The sequence below is a fragment of the Mercurialis annua genome, linkage group LG4, assembly GCF_937616625.2.
Source record: "Mercurialis annua linkage group LG4, ddMerAnnu1.2, whole genome shotgun sequence".
Lineage (NCBI taxonomy): Eukaryota > Viridiplantae > Streptophyta > Magnoliopsida > Malpighiales > Euphorbiaceae > Mercurialis > Mercurialis annua.
The window spans coordinates 32,314,511-32,329,033 of record NC_065573.1 but is presented as its reverse complement, the minus strand read 5'-3'; the positions used below and the strand labels follow the sequence as shown (position 1 = coordinate 32,329,033).

Genomic DNA, 14,523 nt, shown 5'->3' with positions numbered 1-14,523 from the left:
TTTCTACAAATCTCTTATTTCCTTTTTCTTCTTTAAATGGAATATTCACATTCTTCCATTGAAGCTCTAGTTCAAGATGTCAAGGAAAACATTTTCCTAAACGTGGACCCTTATACCCTTATTGCTACTTCTGCTTACGAGACTGCATGGTTAGCCATGGTTCCTAACAATTCTGACCCTTCACACCCCATGTTCGATGGTTGCTTGAACTGGGTGCTCACTAACCAGAACCAAGATGGGTTTTGGGGAGAGTGTGATGGCCATGGCGAGCCCACTATTGAGTGCCTTACTGCTACTATCGCCTGCATGGTTGCTCTCAAGAAATGGAACGTTGGCCAGAAATTGATTGGCAGAGGTAAATCAATTGGGTTATTAGCTATTATGCTACTAAATTTGAACCCTAGTTTCGATTTGGTACCGAAATCTTAATATCTATTAAATTGATGATATGAATTTAATTTATATTTCAAATGATGATTTTTTTGGTAAATTACTAAATTTAGAGTGATGTACAATGTTGATGTGTTATATGATAAGGATATCTCTGAATGCCGCATCGGCATACATTTACACAAATTTTTCCAAATAGAAACATATAAGTATGGGTATACATTCGGTTCAAAGCAAACCGAATTAAAAATTTAGCTATTTTTAAAATCGAATTGAATCAAAATTTTCAAACTAAATAAAACTAGTCGGTTATGTTTATTGAATTGGCTCATTTGTTTGGTTATTCAAATTCCATTTGTACGAAAACTTAATTGAAATGTTTAAAACCAAACCTAATTTTTTTAATATCAACTCAATTTTGAATTGTCGGTTCAATTATTTAGTTTGATTCGATTTTGCATACAGTAGACCCTTTAATAGTTAATATTAAATAAGTTAATAATTATAATAATTAATAGAAAATTGAAGGAACCAACTTCGTTCCACGTCGAATAATTAATAATTCTATTATTTAATAATTAATAAAATTTAAAATATATTCTACATGAATATTAGTTATAAGATAGATTTTTTTAAAGAAATATATAACAGTTGATGATTTATTTTGGGCAACATTAACCTTGATTCATAAGATGGAAGCTGAGATACCAGCAAATTATGATTTTCTTGTTCATTTGAAAAAAAATTCAAGGAAAGTTATTAGATGAACAAGTAAAAGCAAGTGAAGTATTTTTAAATAAAAAAATGTTAAAAATTATTTTACTCTATGAATACAATTTTTTGATAATTATTTTTTGGTTCAATATCAAATTGATACTTTTTAACCTCAATATAAAATTATTTTTTTGAATTGAGTGATTGTGAAGTGTATTTAGTTGGATTTTTTATAATATAATATCAATATTAAATTTACGAATGTAGATGATTTAAAATATATTTTATAATTTTATAATTTTTCTATATAAATTGGAGTCTCTCACTGATTAATAGCTAGTAGGTTATTGACCGCAAATACTTTATTTATGAAGTAATGGATGAGTATGCACACATATTTCAGGTATGGCTTTTATTCGAGCTAATGCAGAAAATATTGTGGAAGAAATTTATGATTCGCATCCTCGTTGGTTTGCCATTATATTTCCCGCAATGCTGGGGTTAGCACATGCAAATGGCCTAGACCTTCTCATGCACGTATTCAATGAAAGGCAAGAAATTTTTGAATGGTATTTTTCCCTAATTAAACTGTGTGAGTATTATATTTCTTTTGGCTAAATCCATTTAGAGGCCCTTATACTATATCATTTTTATTCAAAAAGTCCTTGTACTATTGTTTTGTTCTTTAGATCCCTCTATTTATATAATTTTTGATTTTCAGATCCTTTTTTAGTTTTCGCCAATCCCTCTACTTACAATTTTTTTGTTCCTCCAATCCCTCAAAAGGACCTGAAAATCGGAATTTTGCTAAGTACATGGACCTAAAAAACAAACAAATAATATAAGGGCTTTTTGAACAAAAATGATACTATAATATAAGGTCCTCTTCATGGGTTTATCCTATTTCTTTTGGTTATCGAAAATATCATTTCGTTTCAGAAGTCAAGTTATTTTTTAATTTTAAGTATAAGATTGAAGTTGTTATTAAATTATACATTTAATTTCAAAAAAGATACTATTAAACTGTAAATTATACTTAAAAAATATATTAACTTTTAAAATGATAATGTCCTTAAACGTTGAATATGTCAATAAATTGGTATAGTTTGTCGGTGAAACAAAACGGCAATTTTGAGAAATAAAAAAAAAATACACAACACCCAATTTATAATTAAGTAAAAAAGTTTGTAAATCATAGTGTTTAAGACGGATTAGGATTTCCTCAAATTCATTTCAACTTGAAGGGGTTATTGTTTACGATCTACACCATTCATTGTAAAATGTATGATATGTAGATCAATTTAATTAAAATTGTACTTTTTTTGATATTCACCATCCATTTAATAATAAATGGTGTGGATTTACAGAACATGACCCTTTAAGCTGAAATGAACTTGAGGAAATTCCAATCCATTTAATTATACTCTTAAACTACATATATAAAGAAATGTGTTTTACAATTTCAAAATAAACTTTCAACTTCCACATATTAAAACACAAATTACTAATTTTTTTAGAAATCGAAACACTTAATATATGTATATATTATCATATGACATTATTCCAGTCTCCACATTAAATTTTTTATCGTAAAAGAATATGTATGTTTAAATTGCCGAAACTAAAAGTAACAAAACATATTTTTTCAATATAAAAAAAAGAATTCAATAGTTTTTTTGTATTAAAATAATAAAACACGTTAAAATTTATAATTTTTTCTAAATTACTTTAATTTATATATACCTGAATTTTGAAAATATGTGCAGAGAAAAACTTGTGGACGAGCGGTACCATTACCCTCCATTGCTCTCGTATTTGGAAACGCTGCCACTTCAGAATATTGACAAAGAAGATGTCGCCAAGAATTTGTGCAATGATGGATCATTATTTCAATCTCCTTCTGCTACAGCACAAGCTTTTATGGTTACTGGAAATAAAGAATGTTTGGCTTACATGCAATCTCTGCTCCAAAAATGCTCTAATGGAGGTCTGATTTCCATAGTAAATTTGTTCATATTTTTTTAAAAAAACTATGAGCAGTGTCCCAACTTTTCCAAACTTACTATTTCAACGTCTTATCTTTTATTTACTTTTAAATTAATATTTAATTTTTAAAAATAAATCAAACAATTCTAATCATTTTCATTACTGATGGATAAGCTAAAAACATAAAACCAATTATATTTTTTATTACCAGTAAAAAAATATACCTAACCTTAAATTAAAAAATATAGCACTTGTTTGATATTTTTTTAAAATGTTAAAAAAATAAAATTAAAAAATATCAGATACTAAAATAGTAAATCTAAAAAAATCCAGACACCATGCATGATGCATTAATATATTTTAGGCCTAATTATTTTTTCAATCCAAACTTTTACACTTTTTATCAATTACAACCAAATCTTTTAATTTTTACAATTATATCCAATTTGAAAGTTTTTTTTTTGCAATTGTAACTAAAAATTTGAGTTTTATTTGTTTAAATCCAAACATTTGTATCTTCAATCAATTACAACCAAATTCTAAAAAAGTTTCTAACTTTTAAAAAGAGTTAATCTAAATTTTTGGTCACAATTGATAAAAATTGAAAGGTTTAGATTTAAAAAAATAAAATTTAAAGTTTTGGTCCTTTCAAATTGGACAAAATTGTAAAAATTAAAAAGTTTGATCGTAATTGATAAAACACGCAAATGTTTGTATTTAAAAGATGGTTAGGCCTATATATATTTTATTCCTTTACTTACTAGCTTTTTAGAATATAAAGTTAACTATAGGATCCATAATGCATGTACCAATTAAATATTGCTTGCGAAACAGTTCCACCAACGTATCCCATTGATGAGCAGCTGATAAAGCTTAGCATGGTGAACCATATACAAAAGTTAGGTTTGGCTGATCATTTCAATCAAGAGATTCAACAAGTATTGGAACAAGTTTACAGGTAATTAAAATTTATGTATGATCATTAATTGCTTAACAAATTTAACTAAATTTTAATTTGATTTATATTAGGGATTACATGAATCAAGACTTACGACCAAAACCAACCAATTCAGTGGCATCCAAGTTATATAAAGACTCACTGGCATTTTGGCTTCTACGTATGCATGGATATAATGTATCACCACGTACGTATTACGCGTAATTGCCAAATTGAGTTCAGTAATTAGTTTGATTAATTGATTTATTTTGGTTATTAATTAATTATTGTTTTTATCAGAGATGTTTTGCTGGTTTTTACATGATGAGGAAATTCAACATCATATTCAAAAGAATTGTGAATTTTTTTCAAGTGCAATGCTTAATGTTCACAAAGCAACCAATCTTATGTTTCCTGGGGAATATGAACTTGAAGAGGCTAAATTGTTTTCAAGAACTTTACTTGAGAAAGGCATACCAATGGAACCCAGAATTCAAAAGAATTATCCATTCGTTAATTTCCATAATGTGGTAAATAATTCGCCTTGACAAAGAAATTAATTAAAAAAAGATATTTTAGATAAAGGTTTCTTTAAAAGAAATTTTGTAGTCACCAAAATTACAGTGTTTATACACACAACGGTAACTGAATTTCAAATGTTTTCATTTAGATAACTAAACATATATATCATGTCATTTAAAAGTTAGCATCCACATAGTTTGATAGAATATTTTACAGCTTATGATATGACAAATACTCTCTTTTTTGTCGTCCACATAAATAAGAATACACACGGAAAATAATTTTGCTATATTTCTTCACTTGAAAAAAATGTTTGGATTACTGAAAGAAAACAAAACCGGTCAAAAAATAGCTTACAAAATTCTACGAAAATTTAGTTTGAAAATTGTTTAAATGTATTTTATATATATATATATATACAGATCAAGCATGAGTTAAGGTTTCCATGGCTGGCTCGACTAGATCACCTCGAACACAGAATGTGGATCGAAGAAAAGAATAATTCAGCTTCATGGATGGGGAAAGCCTCCTCCGTAAGGTACATAACTCTTGCAAAAGCATTTTTAATAAAGATTAATTATAAATAAACAAATTTTATCGTATTTTATAAGTACGCATTGATTCGAATTAAAAGTATGCTTTCTTTTGGATTCAGGTTTTCAATCTTTCACCATGACAAGCTAATGAAACTTGCAATAAAACAATACGAATTTCGGCAATCTATTTACATGAACGAATTGGAGAAACTAAAAAGGTAAAAAATTACAACTAGTTATTCTTAATTAGAATTAAACAAATTTATTATGTTGTGCTGAGTATAATTAATAGCATATTTTCGGACAGGTGGTCGAAATTTTGGGGTTTAACTGAAATGGGATTTGGTAGAGAGAAAACAACATATTGTTACTTTGCAACTGCTGCAAGTGCTTCACTGCCTCATGATTCGGATGTACGAATGATGGTTTCAAAGAGTGCAATAATTATCACTGTTGCTGATGATTTTTATGATTCGGAAGGTTCTTTGGATGAATTGGAAAAATTGACGGATGCAATTCAAAGGTACATATAAATATTTACTTGTAGGGTTAAATATCTGAGTGGTTCCTAAACTCTATTGTATGTTTCAAATTGATATCTAAATTTTGACTTGTGTCCTTTTGTTAGTATTATATTTTTAATTTTCATTTCAACTGAATGTATTAGTGTTATTCAACCAAATTTAGTTGATATATATATGACAACTGGCTGCAATATATTTTTAGAATTTATTGCGACAACAGTTGACATATTATCTTATTCTTAAAGTGACTTCTTAATTGATAGTATTACAAATTATTTCAATAACATGTTTCAACTGCTTTGTTACATCAAACTAATTTAGTCAAAAATTATCGAGGTACTTTTGGTTGAAATAAAAATATTAAAGATCATATATTAGAAAATATAAATTAAATTAAGGTACTAATTCTTTTCTTTGTCAATGAATTTGACAGATGGGATGGTAAAGGATTGCGTGGTCACAGTAAGACTATTTTTAATGTTCTTGATAATCTTGTAAGAGAAATGTCAGAAAAATACTTAAAAGAACATGAAACCGAAGATATAACGAACAATCTTCAATTTATAGTAAGCTTTTACTACTTTTACTTCATACATTAAACTTTTTTACAGTTATTAAATTATAGGCTTAATTACGTATTAAATCACCACCTTTGCACCAAGTTGCAAAAATAGCTCAACCTTTAAAACGTGTCATTTATGGACATCACCTTTCCTTTTTTTTCAATTTCATCACCGAATAAAATTCCGGTCATGAATTGCTGAGCTGGATACATGTGTCCTACGTGGCGTGACATGAAGGACTGCACATATGAAACTCACCGTTTCACATGTGGAATTTGTTTTCCCCAAAACTGCTGCGTTTTTATTTCTAAATGAAGGAACCAACACACTAAACTTAAAGAACCCTAAACTGAAACAGAACAAAATCACTCTAAACCTAATTCTGTATCATCATCGATGAAGAACCCTAAACAAAATCACTCTAAACCTAATTTCCCTAACCCGTTATGAACCCTAATTTGTCCAACCCACTCTGAACCCTAATTTCTCCAATCCACACTGAACCGTAATTTCTCCAACCCACTCTGAACCCTAATTTCTCTAAGGTACGTCGTCTGTTTCGTTTTTCGTTTTTATAAATACGTCGTCGTGTTTAAGGTTTTCTATTTCGTTTTTGACCGTGTGTGTTTGTCTGTACTGGAAACCTAAAACCTTGAACATCTCTGTGTTTGTCTTCAATGCGCGTGTTTTGCTCGTCCTATTTGCTCTTGTTATGTTAGAGTAAACGACATCTAGGTTATTCCATTAAAGACACTTTGCTTAGGCTGTTTGTTTCATTTTTGATAGGCTGTGTGTTTCTTTTTTTAGGAAAATATTGTTACTTCGTCGATGTATAACATGGTAGAGTGTAATATTTTAAGGAAAATCAATAATGTTTCATTTTGTAGTGCTTATATTTACAAATGCAGTGCTTATATCTCATTTTGTAGTGCTTATATGTAAATTTTGCATAATCTGTTAATGTAAGTTCATTTTGTAGTTTATTGAATAAGTTCTTTATGTAATGTGTATTACAGAATGGAAGTGTCTTTGTATGTCAATTATGGAGGCACGATTACAGTGTCAAAGGGCGAAGCTTTTTATTTGGGTGGCAAATTTTTGGGTCATCATTGTCTGGATCCTGCAAAATTGAGATTAAACACCCTGATTGGTTATGTGGAGGACATAGGCTACCGGGAGTACAAATTATATTTCCGAGATTATGCAGAACGCGGGCTAAAGGAATTAACATGTGAAGAGGATGTTATGGAATTTGTAACATCGAAGAAAGCTTTAGAAGTTTGTATGTTGCAGCTGTACGTGGTGGGTGAGCTGAGTAAGAAAGTGCGTTCTGGCGGGACCACTAAGAATGTGACTGCGGGTGCATCAAAGAATGTGACTGCCGGGACATCGAAGAAGGTGACTGCCGGGACATCGAAGAAGGTGAATGCCGAGACATCGAAGATGATGACTTATGGGGATGCTAACACAGCTGGAGATTCAGGGGATGCTACAATTGCTGAGACTTCATGGGCTGCTAACATTGCTGAAGGTTTCGAGACCCGCAACGACCTTCAAGCAGCACTAAACCACCCAAATTAACTCCGGCTGAGAAGCGAGTCAGACAGAAGGAGCTTCGCAAGGTTAGAATTTGCAGATTGTTCTCAGATTGTGAATTTATGAATCAATGATAAATTTGTTCATATTTTGCTTGTATTTAGGTGTTTCCAGACTGAATTTATGCATTTATGATAAATTTGTTTCATATTTTGCAGTTTATGAGAAATTTGTTCGTTTTTTACTTAAAATTGTTTTAGGTGTTTTCAGATTGTGAATTTATGAATTTATGACAAACTTGCTCATTTTTTGCTTGTAGCTGTTTTAGGTGTTTTAGGTGTTTTAGTTGTTTTAGTTGTTTTAGTTGTTTTAGTTGTTTAAGGTGAAGGTGTTTTTGCTGTTTTTGCTGTTACAGGTGTAGCAACTTGGTCTGTTCTATTACTTGAGTTATTTTGAAAATCCCAGTTATAATTTAGTATGCATTTGTGATGCGATGTACAGGTTCGCGAAGGTTATGGAGCGACTACAATTGAAGAGACAGGCAACAGATATGAAAGGGTAATGTATTGTAGCTTATATTATTGGATTGGTCTTATTATATTGCAAAGTTTTTGAAAGGGTAATGTATTTATTGTTGTAGTTGCCTGGCCAGAAAAGGGCTAGATTTCTGGGTGGTCCACAACTCAGAAGTCGTCCGGCAGCAACGTCAGAAGCAGCTTCCACAATTACAGTACCTTCGTATGCTCAACCAACCGTTTCAAGTTCAAGCCGAGCGCCACTGAAAGGTCCCGGTAGAGGTGCAACCAGAGGAGCCAGTGTCGGTTCTGGTCGACGGGGAAACACGAGGAGGATTGGCCGAGGTGGTTTCGTAATTGCTTCCCAAGAAAGTGTAGGTAGCTAGTTTTAGGAAGAGGGAAGGTTTTTTGTTTTGACTAACTGAATAGTCACTTTTTGATAACCGCTGAACTATACGCCTTAGATGAAGGCACAACTACTCACTTTTTGGATGTCACATGTTCTGACTAACTGTTATAGTCACTTTTTGATAACCGCTGAACTATACGCCTTAAATGTAGGCACAGCTAAGTTATAGATTGGTTCGACGAAACCGATATATTTTGTAAATGATGGAACAACTATTATGGGTTGTCTATATATAGTTTATGTTTAAGGGATATTTTAGTTCATATTGCTCATTGAATACAAGGCTGATATAATGATGCATAATGCAGGCAGCATTGAACAGAAAAAAGGAATTAATGCAACATCATTAGTACTTGGACATTTAACAGTTTAGTTTGATGTTACTACATATCATGAAATCTGAAAGGAAAATTTGTAAAAGAGTATAACAACTCAAATCATACACATACACAGTTAAGGTAGGACAATTAAGGTTTCACAACTAGTACATTCAGTCATACCAAGATAACGTGATCAATAACCTCCTTACAACAAGTACAATAAGTCAGTACCAAAATAACGTGATCAATAACATCCTTACAACTAGTACATTAAGTCACTACCAAAATAACTTGATCAATAACGCTACATAATCTCTTAAATGTACTTTATAAACATACCAAAATACATAATCTAAAAGGATAATTTGTCAAGCAATTCTCTTGAATTTCCCATCGCCTTTCACAGAACCACACTTGAACCAAATAGCAACTACAAGAAGCACACATATCATCACTACCCAACAGATAAATCGTAATTTCTTGATTATTCCCGTCAAATTCTCCTTCTCACAACGCAATTCATTCACTTGCCTTTTCATTTGTGCCACCGCGTCTGCATACTCTCTCGATTGAGTTTGTGTAGTTCTTGCAGCCCTCATAGCCGATTCTGCCTTCTCTGTCATTATCATCTCTGATTCTTCTTTCTGTTTCAGCTGTAGTTCCAGCGTTTTGCTCTTCCAAATCATATTTAATAGGGCTGTCTTATAAGGTTGCGGGGTCTCTGGATCGTACCATTCGAAGTACTTACAATCATCTTCCTGTCAACCACGAGTATATGAACAAATGTTAGGATATTCAATTCAATCAAAATGTTTTAAAATATAAAGAAACGTTACAAACAAAGGAAACATAACAATGTCAACCTTCTAACTCAAATATCAAGCTATTATAGCTCACACTCATCAGTAATAAACATCAAATGAATTTATAGTACATAGCAATCTAAGCCTTCTAACTCATAGCAATATCAAGCTCAAAAGTAATCACATTGCTGCTATGGACTGCTAAAACAATTCCAACCTTAAAATCATAACCCAGTTAGGAGCAATTAAGGCAATTAAAACCGCAATAATCTTAACTCTAATTATACTGAACAATCTTAACCCTAATTAGTTGTAGCCCTAAATTTTACTGAACAATAATAACCCTAATTAGATGTAGCACAAGCAAGCAATTTCTTCAATTTTACAGAAAATAAAGTTACCCGATAAAAACGACAGCGATAAAACCTCCTGCCAGGATTCTTCTCAGAATAAGAGGTGTAGACATGAGCTTCAATTCCATGTCCACACTTTTTCTTTGGAATCCCCCATGCGTGTTGAGAACTCGAGCTACTGATCAAACTAAGGCCGCTATCATCACCGATAGATTCAGAGTTCACAGTGACAGACATTTGCAAATACCCAATCTTGTGCGATAAAACAACAAACGACAGCGATAAGAGGATGAAGAAACGCCGACGAGAGAAGCTTAATGCATTTGGTCGAGATGTTTCTGAAATGAGATGAAAGAATCCTAATTTCCCTAGTGAGTATGGAAGCGCAGGTTTTATGAAATTAATTAGGGCAGAATCGTTCGTTCATTAGGAAGACAAGTGAATCCTTTGACAAAACGGCAGCGTGCTGGATTAAGAGATCAAAACGCTGCCGTTTGATTTAAAAAAAAAATCACATGTGGAGTCCTACGTGTCATGCCACGTATGACTCCGGCATCCAGCTCAGCACCGATTAAACGGAAATTTTTTCGGTGTTAAAATTGAAAAAAAAGGAAAGGTGATGTCCATAAATGACACTTTTTAAAGGTTGAGCTATTTTTGCAACTTGGTGCAAAGGTGGTGATTTAATATGTAATTAACCCTAAATTATATATAGTGTTTTTACATTCGCTCATCAACTTTTAACAACACCAATAACAGTATGCCGCTAAATGATTTTTGGTGAATTTCCCTAAACGGGGGAGATGAATATTTACCATTGTATATTTTAGGCTTAACCTATCCTAAGTATTTTTTATTTTTTCTTTACTTCGTTCCTAGATATTTTTGTTTCTTTACTTGGCCTATGTACTTTTAAAAACAATTTTATAATTTTTTTGACTTTCTTTACTTATTCCTTATACTTTCAAAAACAGTTTTATTTTGGTACTGACACTTTTGCACTTTTATTAACACTAGTTTCGCATTACGTGCTATGCACGTGGCTCGTAACGTAACTCGTAAATGAACATATTAGTAAATTTATTATAATTATATCAATTTTTTATTTATAATTGGTAATAAATTAGTTAAGAATTTTTATAAAAGTAAATATAATATATTCAGTTATTAATTTTTTTTCTATATTGAATTTATTCTTCTTTTGGTTTTATAATAACTATAATTAAATAATTTAATTTTATTAATAATATCTTTAAAAATAATAAGATAGAAATTTAAATAATATTATATTGACCAAATATAGTATTTTAATTTTGTAATTCAATCAAACTAAAAGATAGGTATTCCTACTAATTTGGAGATAATTTAGTTATTTTTTACATACTAAAAATTAAATTGGAGATAATTTAGCTACCTATTCTAATTAGGACTTTAATTACAATAGTGATTAATTAAATAACTAATTAGTTAATGACTATAAAACCTTTATTTAGTAGTAAACTGAAAATGATTATTCAGTAAATTTGTCTGTCCCCCCCATCCGTGCTTTTATATATAGTACTAGTTTTTCGCCACGTGCTACGCACGTGAGCGATATTTATATGACCCGTTATTGTATGTTAATTTTGTATATATTATTTATATTATTTAGAAATATATGAAAACAGGTACATCATTAACTATAATATATGTTTTTGTTAGTATTTGAAATTGCTCAACTAACAATTTAAAACATTACAAAAAATTGTTGGATCACATATTTTTGATTTTCTTTTTCGCCATCAAATCTAACTTTAAATTATTAAATTATTGCCTTATAAAATAATTAAATTTCATAAGAATCTTATTAGCTTTAAAATCCTATAACCCTACATATGTTTGATCCCTTCTTTTTGTTATTGAATACTAATTAATTTATGAAAGTAACAAATTGAATAAATCTATACTAATTACGTACAACTATAGATTCTATTTTTTTTCTTTCAAATATGGCTAAATAATATAAATTTGATCTTAACAAACAAACATCTTACATCTTTTTTTTCACATCTTACATCTTACATTATATAGATTCACATTATATAGAACTACTTATATATAGATTCACATTATATAATTTAACTGGTGACACTATATAATGTGAATCTTGTAAGAGAAACATCTTACATCTTAACAAACAAATAATATAGATTCACATTATATATAGTATAGATAAGGACTTTATAAAACTACTTTTGAAAGTATTAGAATCAAGTAAAGAAAAAATCCTAGGGATGAAGTAAACAAAAAATAAAAAGTACAGGAACTTTATAATAAATTTTGTCTATATTTTATTTCAAAACAAATACTGAAAAAAAGTTATACGAATTAGATGTTCACTTTTCCACAGGCCATATAAACATTTTTTTTTGCTAAAATTCATTTACAATGACCTGCTGTTATTAGTAATATTGAAATTTAGTCGATATTCGAACTACAAAAATTATATTTTGGCAACCGCAATTTTTTTAAGTCTTTACTTCATTGATCAATTTAATTAATTCTTGCATTCTCCTCATTAACCTTGGAAAATTTTCTTGAAGTGGTATGAAACATTCAATTCATGGTTAACCGAAGCTAATTAGTGGAGCAGAAGTGGATTTATACCAACAGCAGAAGAGTACTTAGAAACTGGCATCACATCTATTGCTACTCATACTCTTCTTCTTCCATGTTCTTGTTTCTTGAAATCAAGTTTGCCTAAAATGAAACTCAATCCAACCCAACATCAAACTATTACTAAATTGGTCATGATTATCCCTCGTTTATTGAATGATATTCGGAGTTATGAGGTATATTCCATCACAAATTTTATGTATATTCTTACCTAGATATAGATAAAATATATTTTAGACAAACAGAATTACTAATTCAACGATATGACAGAATGTCCTATGACATTTAATAACGCCACCTGTCATATATTTAGTGGATGGTTCATAATCCTACGTGGCGAACTAGGTTCACCTAAGAATTTCTCATTAACTAGGCCTTGACAAAAATTTCTTACAAATCCGCGAGCGCAATATTGGAAATTATTTTGATACCTAACCTTAATTATTGCACGAAAATTTAACTTTTATAAAGACTCATACAAGTGAGCAAATTGTTTTTATTCTTTTCAAACATTTTTCAAAATTGCGAAATTATAACATATTATAATAAAAGAGATGATATTTTTTCACCGTTTTCTATTTTAGCATTTCAACATTGCGATTTCCTTGCAAATGTAATTAATTTTATCTATGCAAATTAAAGTTTTAAAAGTTTAATTATTAATGTAATGACCAATTGAATATTGCAGAAGGAAATGAAAGAAGGGAAAATAAACATGGTTTTACTCCATATGAAAGAGAATCCAGAGGCAGAAATTGAAGATTCAATTGCATATGTGAAACAAATAATAAATCAAAAAAAGAGAGAGTTCATGAAGCAAGCTTTAACTGGTGACATTAATAATTTACCAAAAGAATTCAGACTTTTTCACTTATCATGCTTGAAAGCATTTCAAATGTTCTTTGACTCTAGCAATGGATATGACTCTACCACCGCAAAAAATGCTTCAAGACATTCAAAATGCAATTTATCTTCCTATACAAGTCAACATGCCAAAGCCTCCATTACAGCTTATTCCCGATGTCCCGAAGAGATTACCGACAGTTACGAGATTCCGTCGTCTTGATCAACCGTTCAACCATTACAATGTTACCTATACTTCAAAACGTAATATTAATATAAGACGTCGATCCGTGGCTACGTCGACTATGCCATTTAGCTCTGGACTATGTTTCATATAATTAAGGTCGTGGCTCGTGAGCTCAAGAATGCAGTCATTTTGCCCATCAAATTTGGGACAAACGATCATGAGAGTTTAAGTTCGTATTTTTGGATTAAAAAAATTAACAACTTGCTAATTTTTGATCATTTTACACCTTAAGATGATACTAAATTTTATGGTCAAATGTGTGAATGACTCAAAATTAATAAATTGTGGAAATTTTTGTTCAGAACTATAAATCTGGATATTTTGTTGTAAGATGGAGGGAAAATGAAGTTTTACTGGTGTATTTATAGGGATTTTCATTTGCAGCTATATTGGGGCAAGCTAGGATGCACGGAAACCTTTATGTGGGGTGAGTTTCCCCGTTTCGGAAACGTTTCCGTTTCCGAAATTCTCAGAAACTCTTCGGAAACGTTTCGGGCCCGTTTCTGTAAATACTAAAAGTTGGAAATTTGTTTCCTATAAGGAAACCCGTTTCCTATATAAAAAAAATTCTTAAATAATTAAAGAAAACCCTAAAAAAGGTTAAATATCTAATCAATAATTCATAGACTTTATAATTATGGAATATTGATATGTTATATATTCAAATCAT

At 30.4% G+C, this 14,523-nt stretch overlaps 1 pseudogene; it reads left to right on the top strand.

The window, feature by feature from the left end:
• LOC126678599 ((E,E)-geranyllinalool synthase-like) lies at positions 1-14,000 on the top strand (annotated as a pseudogene).
• Positions 14,001-14,523: the final 523 nt, after the last annotated feature.